The sequence below is a fragment of the Orcinus orca genome, chromosome 7 (genome assembly GCF_937001465.1).
Source record: "Orcinus orca chromosome 7, mOrcOrc1.1, whole genome shotgun sequence".
NCBI classification, from domain to species: Eukaryota; Metazoa; Chordata; class Mammalia; order Artiodactyla; family Delphinidae; genus Orcinus; species Orcinus orca.
Window position 1 is genome coordinate 25,121,160 of NC_064565.1, and position 11,893 is coordinate 25,133,052.

General features: G+C 43.4%; 1 long non-coding RNA gene across 1 annotated transcript in view; it reads left to right on the forward strand.

Annotated features, from left to right (window-relative positions):
- The window catches only part of LOC125965019 (uncharacterized), a 183,344-nt gene extending 173,163 nt beyond the window's left edge, over window positions 1-10,181 (forward strand). The window contains exon 3 of the long non-coding RNA XR_007478453.1: window positions 10,117-10,181. This is a non-coding gene — a long non-coding RNA (uncharacterized LOC125965019). The remainder of the gene's footprint in view (window positions 1-10,116) is intronic.
- Window positions 10,182-11,893: the final 1,712 nt, after the last annotated feature.

Below are 11,893 nucleotides of genomic sequence, written 5' to 3' on the forward strand. Positions count from 1 at the left end.
CCATGACGACTCGTGTGAACATCACTTGACCTGGAGTTTCTCTCATAAAACAACAAGAGTGTGTCCCAAAAGAGTAGACTACTGCTTGCAGGACTCACTGCACCCAGAGGGGAGCTAATAATCTTGGCGGGGGAACCGTATATCACACTGTCACCATAGAAAAGCCTACAGACACCGTGATGATGGTGGCCAATAAGACCGGCTGGACTCCTGTTTACTTCAAAAGGCTGTTGACTCAGTGGCCATCATGGTCCTTGATCACCACTGACCCTGGACTGTCTGGGAGTTGAGCGGGCAGGGCTCTGACACCTGGTGCTGTTTGTACGTTAATTCAGGGGCCTAATTGAAGAAAGCGCAGACTGCTGGTCAGAGCATGTAGGCTGGCAGAAACGGTCAGCCTAAGGTGGCCAAACAAATGTGGGGCAGGGTGAAACCGGCCCCCACAGCGTCTCTGCACATCTCTTTCCTGGATCCTTAAAGGTCATTAGAATCTATAACACTTCCAATGCTGGTGCTCAGGTGGACGAGCAGGGAGGCAGGGGGCCTGGGGACAATCAACGTCACCTGGAGGCTGCTGGGGAGAAGCTCTGACACTCGCCCCCGGGTATGAGGGCTCCCAACTCAGCACTCAGCAGTTACAGAAGAAGGGTCTGCACCCTCAGCACTCCTAGAATGAGGAACGGGACAAAAGGCAGAGGAGGGGTTTGTCCCCAGCAAAGCCCATTAAAAATCCCTGGGAGATAAAAATAGAATCTGGGCAATAAAGTCAAGTCTAACCTTTTTTATCCTTTGTGCTTTGTCTAATTTCACGTGCTCCTAGGGTCCCGCATGCAGAGGTTCCACACCCGGCACTTCAGACCAGATTTCCTAGTGCAGAATGGCTGGGTCGACACCTCAGCTCCTGGGGCCCAGTGCAGACTCCGCGATATAGAGCCTGAGCTACAGCCAACCCGGCCCTCGAGAGCTCCGCCCCCTCCCTCCCACTGACTCTGACAGGATCTCTACACAGCAGCCCAGCCCACAGCCCACGGGGTAGTGCATGCTCTCACCTCTCCATTCTCTGATCAAAATATAAAGTTTCCTTTGCTTGAGAACCAAACTCAGTCTCGATCTGTTGGCCCCAATGACACTGGGCAGGGGGACACTTGTTGGGGTCCACTCTGGAGGATCAGTAACAGAAATTCAGACTATTGTAACTTCAATGAACAGATGTGTGAGCCAAACTGTAGTTAACATAGAACAGTGTATAAGGCTCGGGTAAAATAAGATATTTCTAACACTTCCATTTGATATTTCCATCACTTTATTATAAGCAAGTTCAGTGAAAAGGTTTTTCTTATTTGTCAGGTCAATATTAGAGAAACGAAGTGATTTCTTTTCAAGGATGTACATCTAATAATCTTGGTTAAAGCTTCAATCTTGTTTTAAATGCTTTTCCATTGAAAATGATACCTCTCTTTCAGCTCCCCCATTTCTGAGAAGTATAAAATCTTATAATTTATTATTACCAAAGGGGAAAGGTGGGAGGAGGGATAAATTAACAGTTTGGAATTAACACATACACACTGCTATGTATAAAATAGATCATCAACAAGGAACTACTGTATAGCACAGGGAACTACACTCAACATTTTGCAATAACCTATAAGGGGAAATAATCTGAAAAAGAATAGATATTTTTATTGACATCATCTATCAATGACAGTTAAAGTGTAACCTAAGGGAAGCTGGTGGTGAGTGCTTCTGACCCTGAAGACTTCAATCATCTAAAGTTTGGACTCTGCCTACTTCCCAAGGCCCTTAATGAACATATGTGTAGCCGTAGCTTAAAAAATTCCCCAGTTTGGGTTTCGGGGAGACACTGATTTTGAAAAAGCCCTGGTGTTCTCCTTACATGAATGGGACTCTTCCTACTGCTAAAACATGTCTGTCACACCCAGAGGATGGTATATCGGCTGATCGGGAAGAGTTTGGAAAAGGCATCTCATCTCCTCATCTCCTGGTGCTCGGGTTCACCCCTCCAGCGTCTTTACTAACAGTCTCCCCACTTGGAGATGTCAGCACTGTCAACATCCTGTTGCGTACAGTTTGGAATTTGTCCAGAGGATGAAGCGGAAGGATGAGGAACAATGAGAGACAAGTCCTAGGTGTTCAGACAGGCACGTGTCACTCTAATTTCCAATCAGGAAGACGAATTGACCAAAGGCTAGGGTTGCCCATGGAAACAGTATAGGGCTTGAGGAAATCCCGCTGCTTTGTGGCCAGTTCCCATAAACACAAGTTGAACAATGAAACTCAGGGGCAGTAAAATTCACGAAACTGCAGAGTTGAAAATATCCATCACTGAAAAATGTCTTGAGGAAAGTCAGAGAAAAGGACTTGTAAGCAAGGGAGAATGGCAGGAAAGGGATTTGAGGAGGTAGAAAGGACTCGCCATTAAGCACAAGAAAAGGAGCTGAACATTGCCAACATTGCAGTTGGCCAAAAAGGGTGTATGCGTTTTTTTCTGTATATATTCAAGAAAAGGGCATACACTTTTTTAGCCAACCAAACAGGTGGGCACTGGAAGTCAATACTACAAAAGATATCACTTCGCATCAGTCAGAAGAGCCATCCTCATAAAGCGTAAACAACAGAAATGCAGGACAGGGCAAGGAGAAGAGGGAGCCCTGTGAGACTTATAGTGGAAATGTATATTGCCAACGGCCATTCTGGAGAAGTGTATTGTGTTTACTAAAGCATCTGAAAAATGAGCTACAGAGCATAGGGCACTTGCACTCATGGGCGTATATCTTGGGAAAAACAAAAATCGAGAGGACACAGGCACCCCAATGTTTACCCCCTCTCTGTTTAAAAGATCCTCGACTAGCATATAACTTAAATGTCTCTGGAGGGAAAAAATGGATAGAGATGTGGTACTTAGGTAGAGTGGAATATTATTCAGCCTGGAAATCAATGAAATATGGCCAGTTGTAACAACTCCGGAGGAGTTACGTATGATCATTCTAAGTGACAGAATTCAAAAAGAAAAAGACACATATCATAAGATATCACTTAAAGGTGGAATCCAAAATGGCTACACATGAAATAAATTACAAAACAAAAACATAGTCAAATATGTAGAAAACACGCATAAGGCTGCTAAACGGGAAAGGTGGGGAGGGGTGAGGCATCATCCAGGAGGTTGAAATTAGCAAAGATACCATTCCAAATACCAAACTGATAATCAACAAGGCCTACACGGTAACTAAAAGAACTGCACTCAGCACACTCAAGTCACTGGAAAAGAATATATACGACTGGTAAGAATCTGAAAAAGAATTTATTGATGTCTCTCTGTACGTGAATCAAGTGGATATACAGCAGCAAGAAACAGAGCTTTGAAAATCAGCTGTAACCAATATAGTAATAAATTGAAAAAAATAAACGACAGAGAGACAGAGAAAGCCTCTTACAACTTTTCCTCAGGGACGGTGATGCAACATGGATTGAACACATCTAGACCCACAGCAGGATGAGACATAAGGCTGGAAACTGTTTGCGCTAAGAGAAATGTGAGGTTGGGTGAGGAAATGCACACCCTTTAAAGTAATACTACCTGGTACCCATTCAATGGGTCCCAAATCTGCAGGTTCAAGGGATCTTCCTACAGCTAAAACATGCATGGAAAACCCAGAGGACTGTACACCATGTGATCGGGAGATGTGTCTAAAATGCACCTCATTTATCCTCTCCTGGTGCTCCTGTTCACCATTCCAGCCACGTTACTTAGAATCTCCCCACTTGGAGAATCAGCACATTTAAACTTCTGTTTCACACATTTTGCAAATTGTGAGGAGGATGAACGGGAAGAGGGGGAACCAATGAGAGAAGAGTTGTAGGGGTTTGGACGGACACATATCACTCTAATTTCCCATTAAGAATAAGAATTAAAAAAAGGCTCAGCCTGCCTCGCCGGAGCCAAAATAGGGCCTGAAGCAATCCTGCGGGTTTGAGGCCAGCTCACAAAAGAGCAACTTAAAACATGGAGCTCAGGGTCACTGCAATTCACAAACCTGCAGAGTTATAAATGAAAACTAACATCCAAAAATATGTTGAGGTAAGGCAAAGAAGAGGATCTGAATGCAAGACAGAATTGCAAGAAACAGATTTCAAGAGATAGATTGGACTCGTCTTTAACGCACATGAAAAGCGGCAGAATTTCGACAATGATGCAGTTGGCCCAAAAGGGCGTATGCGTTTTTTCCTGATTATATCCAGGAAACAACGCAGACGCACTTTATGGGCAACGAAGCAAGCAAGCAATGCAAATGTGCACAACAAAGAAGTCTCATTTCCCACCGGTCAAAAGGGCCATCCTAAAAAATTGTAAAAACCAGAAATGCAGGACAGGCCATGGAGAACAGGGAGCCTTTATACGCTGATGGGCAGTGTGTGAACTGCCGAGAGCCACTCTGGAGAAGTGTATGGTGGTTCCTAAATCATCTAAAAAACAGAGCTACAGAGCATAGGACACTTCCAATCATGGGAGTATATCTAGGGAAGTCTAAAAATCAACAAGACACAAGCACACCACAGTTTAGGGCTACTCTGTTTACAAGAACCTCAACTTCAGTACACCTTAAATATCCCAGGAAAGAGAACAATGGATAAAGAAGATGTGGTACTTATGTACAATGGAATATCTCTTCACCATGAAATCAATGTAATAAGGCTAGTAGAAGGATAAAGAGTGGATTTAGGTCCGATAATACTACTTGAAATAAGTCAAACAGAAAAAGAAACATATCATAAGATATCACTTATAGAGGGAGGGTAAATATGGCTGCACAAGAAATGAATTACAGAACAGAACAGTGTCTCACATTTAGAAAACACACTTATGTAAGCTTAAGGGGAAAGGAGAGGTGGGGTGATGCATAAAACCAGAGTTTGAAATTAGCACAGATACCGTTCAATAAACCAAATAGGTATTAGACAAGATCTACACCTTGCTCAATGAACTGGCCTCAACACACCCTATACACCACAGAGAAATATATCTGAGTAATAAGAATCTTAAAACCCATGTATTGATATATCTCCATAAGGGAATCAAGTGTGTGCAGAGCGGCACAAACACAGCAGTGAAAATGAGCTAAACCCCATTATAGAAATATATTTTAAAAACAAAACGCAGAAACAATGAAAGAGAGAAAAATTCTTACAAAATTCGCTCAGGGGCTGTGATGCAACCTGGATTGACCACATATAAACCCACAGCTGGATAAGACATAAGGCTGGACACTTGGGGCTGAGAGGATTGGTGAGCTTTGGTGAGCAACTGCCAAAAGTTTAATGCAATACTTCATGCTACTCATTCCAAGGGTCCCAACACTCCAGGTTGAAGGGAATCTTCCTACAGCTAAACCATGCTTGGGAAACCCAGCGACTGGTATACCATATGATCGGGAATGGTTTCTAAAACGCAACTCATTTTTCCTCTCCTGGGGCTCCGGATCGACATTCCAGCCACTTTACTAACAACATCCCCACATGGAGAGTCAATGCCTTTAAGTTCTGGTATCGCACAGTCTGCAGTTAGTGCGGAGGATGAATGGGAATAGGGGGAACCAGTGAGAAACTAGCAATAGCGGTTACAATGGGCACATGTCACTCTAATTTCACATCACTAAGAAGAATTGACCAAAGGCACAGCAAGGTGCCCCAGAAAAAGAATAGGGCCTGAAGGAATCCTGTGGTTATGAGGCAAGATCACAAAAATAAGAGCTGAAAAATGGAGCTAAGGGCCACTGTAATTCAAAAACCTGCAGAGTTATAAACGCCAACTATTTTCAAAAACTATATTGAGGTAAGGCTATGAAGAGGCATTGAAAGCAAGGCAGAATTGCAGGAAACCGATTTCAGGAGGTAGACTGGAATTGCATTTAAAGCATAGGAAAAGAGGCAGAAGGTCGACAATGATGCACTTGGCCAAAAAGGGCGTATGCGTTTTTTCCTGAATATATTCAGGAAAAGACGGATACGAAGGTTTTGGCCAACCAAGCAAGCTTGCAAAGGAAATCTGCACTACAATGAAGTCTCACTTCCCCCGGTCAAAAGGGCCATCTGAATAAAGTGTAAAATCCAGAAAGGCAGGACAGGCCATGAAGAACTTGGAGCCATGTTATGCTGATGGGCGGGATGTAAATTGCCAACAGCCACTCGGGAGAAGTGTACGGTGTTTCCTGAAACATCTAAAAACAAAGCAACAGAGCCTAGGGCACTTCCACTTATGGTCCTATAGCTTAGGGAAATTAAAATCAAAAAGACAGAGCCACCCCAAAAGTTGGGACGGCTCTCTTTACAAGAACCTCGTTTATGGTACAAGTTAAATATTGCAGAAAGCGAAAAATGGATAAAGAAGTTGTGGTACTTACGTACAATGCAATATCACTCAGCAATGAAATCTATGTCATCAGGCAGGTAGCAGCATAGTGAGTGGATTCAGGTACGATGATTCTAACTGAAGTAAGTCACACAGAAAAAGAAACATCATAAGATATCACTAACACACGGAATGTAAACTTGGCTACACAGGAACAGAATTACAGAACAGAACAGGGTCTCAAATTTAGAAAACCAACTTATGCTTGCTTAAGGGGAAAGGTGAGTTGGGGTGCTGCATAAAACCAGAGATTGAAATGAGCACAGATAAAGTTCTATAAGCCAAATATGGAATAGACAAGAGCTACTTCTTGCTCAACGAAATGGACTCAACACCCCATATTAAACGCCTGAGAATGTACCTGACTAGTAAGTATCTTAAAACCTATGGATTGCTATGACTCCAAAAGAGAATCAAGCATGTGTACAGGGGCATAAACGCAGCAGTGATAGGACTGGAGAGGTTCAGTGAGCAAATGACAACCCTCTGAAGTCATATTGCATGGTACCCATTCCACGGGTCTCAACTCTCCAGGTTTATGGTATTCTTCCTTCAGCAAAAACATGCATGTGGATCCCAGAGTATGATCAACCATGTGATCGGAAGACGTGTACAAATATCTCAGTTTTCGTCCCCTGGTACTCAGGTGCAACATTCCAGATGCTTTACTAACACTCTCCCAACTTGGAGAGTCAGTGCCTTTAACCTCCTGTTTGGCCCAGTTTGCACATTCTGCGGAAGATGACCAGGAATAGGGAGAACCAATGAGAGACTAGCTGGAGGTGTCTGGACGGGCAAATTTAACTCTCATTTCCCACCAGGAAGATGAATTAACCAAAGGCTCAGTGTGCCGTGCCGGAACCAGATTAGGGCCTGAAGCAATCCTGCGGTGTTGCGGCCTGCTCACAGGAATGCGAGTTGAAGAAAGGAGCTCAGGGGCACTGTAATTCACAAACCTGCAGAGTTATAAATGACAGCTATCGTCCAAAAATATACTGAAGTAAGGCTGCCAAGAGGACTTGAAAGCGGGGCAGAATTGCAGGAAACCGATTTCAGGAGGTAGACTGGAATTGCGTTTAAAGCATAGGAAAAGAGGCAGAACGTCCACAATGATGCACTTGGCCAAAAAGGGCATATGCGTTTTTTCCTGAATATATTCAGGAAAAAACGCATATGCCCTTTTTGGGCAACCAAGCAAGCTTGCAAAGGATATCTCCACTACAATGAATTCTCACTTCCCCCCGGTCAAAAGGGCCATCTGAAAAAACTGTAAAATCCAGAAAGGCAGGACAGGCCATGGAGAATTGGGAGCCTGGTTATGCTGATGGGCGGGATGTAAATTGCAAACAGCCACTCGGGAGAAGTGTATGGTGTTTCCTGAAACATCTAAAAAACAAAGCAACAGAGCCTAGGGCACTTCCACTTATGGTCCTATAGCTTAGGGAAATTAAAATCAAAAAGACACAGTCACCCCAAAGTTTGGGACGGCTCTGTTTACAAGAACCTCGTTTACGGTACAAGTTCAATATCGCAGAAAGTGAAAAATGGATAAAGAAGTTGTGGTACTTACGTACAATGCAATATCACTCAGCAATGAAATCTATGTCATCAGGCCCGTAGCAGCATAATGAGTGGATTCAGGTATGATGATTCTAACTGAAATAAGTCACACAGAAAAAGAAACATCATAAGATATCACTAATACACGGAATGTAAACTTGGCTACACAAGAACTGAATTACAAAACAGAACAGGGACTCAAATTGAGAAAACCATCTTATGCTTGCTTAAGGGGAAAGGTGAGTTGGGGTGCTGCATAAAACCAGAGATTGAAATGAGCACAGATAAAGTTCTATAAGCCAAATATGGAATAGAGAAGAGCTACTCCTTGCTCAACGAAATGGACTCAACAAGCCATATTAAACGCCTAAAAATGTACATGACTAGTAAATATCTGAAAACCTATAGATTGCTATGTCTCCGAAAGAGAATCAAGCGTGTGTACATGGGCATAAACGCAGCAGTGCTAGGATTGGAGAGGTTCGGTGAGCAAATGTAGACCCTTTGAGGTCATATTTTATGGTACCCATTCCAAGGGTCTCAACTCTCCAGGTTTAAGGTATTCTTCCTTCAGCTAAAACATGCATGTGGAACCCAGAGTATGATCAACCATGTGATCGGGAGACGTGTTCAATTATGTCTCAGTTTTCGTCCAGTGGTACTCGGGTGCAACATTCCAGACGCTTTACTAACACTCTGCGACCTGGAGATTCAGTGCCTTTAATCTCCTGTTTGGCCCAGTTTGCAATTTCTGCGGAAGATGAACAGGAATAGGGAGAACCAATGAGAGAGTAGCTGGAGGTGTCTGGACAGGCAAATTTAACTCTCATTTCCCACCAGGAAGAGGAATTATCCAAAGGCTCAGCGTGCCGTGCCGAACAAGTTTAGGGCCTGAAGCAATCCTGCGGTGTTGCGGCCAGCTCACAGGAAAGCGAGTTGAAGAAAGGAGCTCAGGGGCACTGTAACTCACAAACCTGCAGAGTTATAAATGACAGCTATCATTCAAAAATATACTGAAGTAAGGCTCACAAGAGGACTTGAAAGCAAGGCAGAATTGCAGGAAACCGATTTCAGGAGGTAGAATGGAATTGCATTGAAAACATAGGAAGAGAGGCAGAACCTCGACAACGATGCACTTGGCCAAAAAGGGCGTATGCGTTTTTTCCTGAATATATTCAGGAAAAAACGCATACGCCCATTTTGGCCAACCAAGCAAGCTTGCAAAGGAAATCTGCACTACAATGAAGTCTCACTTCCCCCCGTCAAAAGGGCCATCTGAAAAAAGTGTAAAATCCACAAAGGCAGGACAGGCCATGGAGAACTGGGAGCCTTGTTATGCTGATGGGCGGGATGTAAATTGCCAACAGCCACTTGGGAGAAGTGTATGGTGTTTCCTGAAACATCTGAAAAACAAAGCAACAGAGCCTAGGGCACTTCCACTTATGGTCCTATAGCTTAGGGAAATTAAAATCAAAACGACACAGCCACCCCAAAGTTTGGGACGGCTCTGTTTACAAGAACCTCGTTTACGGTACAAGTTCAATATTGCAGAAAGTGAAAAATGGATAAAGAAGGTGTGGTACTTACGTATAATGCAATATCACTCAGCAATGAAATCTATGTCATCAGGCCCATAGCAGCATAATGAGTGCATTCAGGTATGATGATTCTAACTGAAATAAGTCACACAGAAAAAGAAACATCATAAGATATCACTAATACACGGAATGTAAACTTGGCTACACAGGAACAGAATTACAGAACAGAACAGGGTCTCAAATTGAGAAAACCAACTTATGCTTCCTTAAGGGGAAAGGTGAGTTGGGGTGCTGCATAAAACCAGAGATTGAAATGAGCACAGATAAAGTTCCTTAAGCCAAATATGGAATAGACAAGACCTACTCCTTGCTCAATGAAATGGACTCAACACCCCGTATTAAACGCCTAAGAATGTACCTGACTAGTAAGTATCTTAAAACCTATGGATTTCTATGTCTCCGAAAGAGAATCAAGCGTGTGTACAGGGGCATAAACGAAGCAGTGATAGGATTGGAGAGGTTCGGTGAGCAAATGAAGACCCTTTGAAGTCATATTGCATGGTACCCATCACACGGGTCTCAACTCTCCAGGTTTAAGGTATTCTTCCTTTAGCTAAAACATGCATGTGGAACCCTGAGTATGATCAACCGTGAGATCGGGAGACATGTTCAAATATGTCTCAGTTCTCGTCCCCTGGTACTCGGGTGCAACATTCCAGACGCTTTACTAACACTCTCCCGACTTGGAGAGTCAGTGCCTTTAACCTCCTGTTTGGCCCAGTTTGCAATTTCTGCGGAAGATGAACAGGAATAGGGAGAACCAATGAGAGACAAGCTGGAGGTGTGTGGACGGGCAAATTTAACTCTCATTTCCCACCAGGAAGAGGAATTAATGAAAGTGTCAACGTGCCATGCCGGAACCAGATTAGGGCCTGAAGCAATCCTGCGGTGTTGTGGCCAGCTCACAAGAAAGGGAGTTGAAGAAAGCAGCTCAGGGACACTGTAATTCACAAACCTGCAGAGTTACAAATGACAGCTATCGTCCAAAAATATACTGAAGTAAGGCTGCCAAGAGGACTTGAAAGCGGGACAGAATTGCAGGAAACCGATTTCAGGAGGTAGACTGGAATTGCATTTAAAGCATAGGAAAAGAGGCAGAACGTCCACAATGATGGACTTGGCCAAAAAGTGCGTATGCGTTTTTTCCTGAATATATTCAGAAAAAAACGCATACGCACTTTTTGGCCAACCAAGCAAGCTTGCAAAGGAAATCTGCACTACAATGAAGTCTCACTTCCCCCCCGGTAAAAAGGGGCATCTGAAAAAAGTGTAAATCCAGAAAGGCAGGACAGGCCATGGAGAACTCGGAGCCTTGTTATGCTGATGGCAGGGATGTAAATTGCCAACAGCCACTCGGGAGAAGTGTATGGTGTTTCCTGAAACACCTAAAAAACAAAGCAACAGAGCCTAGGGCACTTCCACTTATGGTCCTATAGCTTAGGGAAATTAAAATAAAAAAGACACAGCCACCCCGAAGTTTGGGATGGCTCTGTTTACAAGAACCTCGTTTACGGTACAAGTTCAATATCACAGAAAGTGAAAAATGGATAAAGAAGTTGTGGTACTTACGTACAATGCAACATCACTCAGCAATGAAATCTATGTCATCAGGCCTATAGCAGCATAATGAGAGGATACAGGTATGATGATTCTAACTGAAATAAATCACACAGATAAAGAAACACCATAAGATATCACTAATACACAGAATGTAAACTTGGCTACACAGGAATTGAATTACAAAACACAACAGGGTCTCAAATTTAGAAAACCAACTTATGCTGGCTTAAGGGGAAAGGTGAGTTGGGGTGCTGCATAAAACGAGAGATTGAAATGAGCACAGATAAAGTTCCTTAAGCCAAATATGGAATAGACAAGAGCTACTCCTTGCTCAATGAAATGGACTCAACACCCCATATTAAACACCTAAGAATGTACCTGACTAGTATCTTAAAACCTATGGATTGCCATGTCTCCAAAATAGAATCAAGCGTGTGTACAGGGGGATAAACGAAGCAGTGATAGGATTGGAGAGGTTTTGTGAGCAAATGAAGACCCTTTGAAGTCATATTGCATGGTACCCATTCCACGGGTCTCAACTCTCCAGGTTTAAGGTATTCTTCCTTCAGCTAAAACATGCATGTGGAACCCAGAGTATTAGAAACCGTGTGATCAGGAGACGTGTTCAAATATGTCTCAGTTCTCGTCCCCTGGTACTCGGGTGCAACATTCCAGAAGCTTTACTAACACTCTCCCGACTTGGAGAGTCAGTGCCTTTAACCTCCTGTTTGGCCCAGTTTGCAATTTC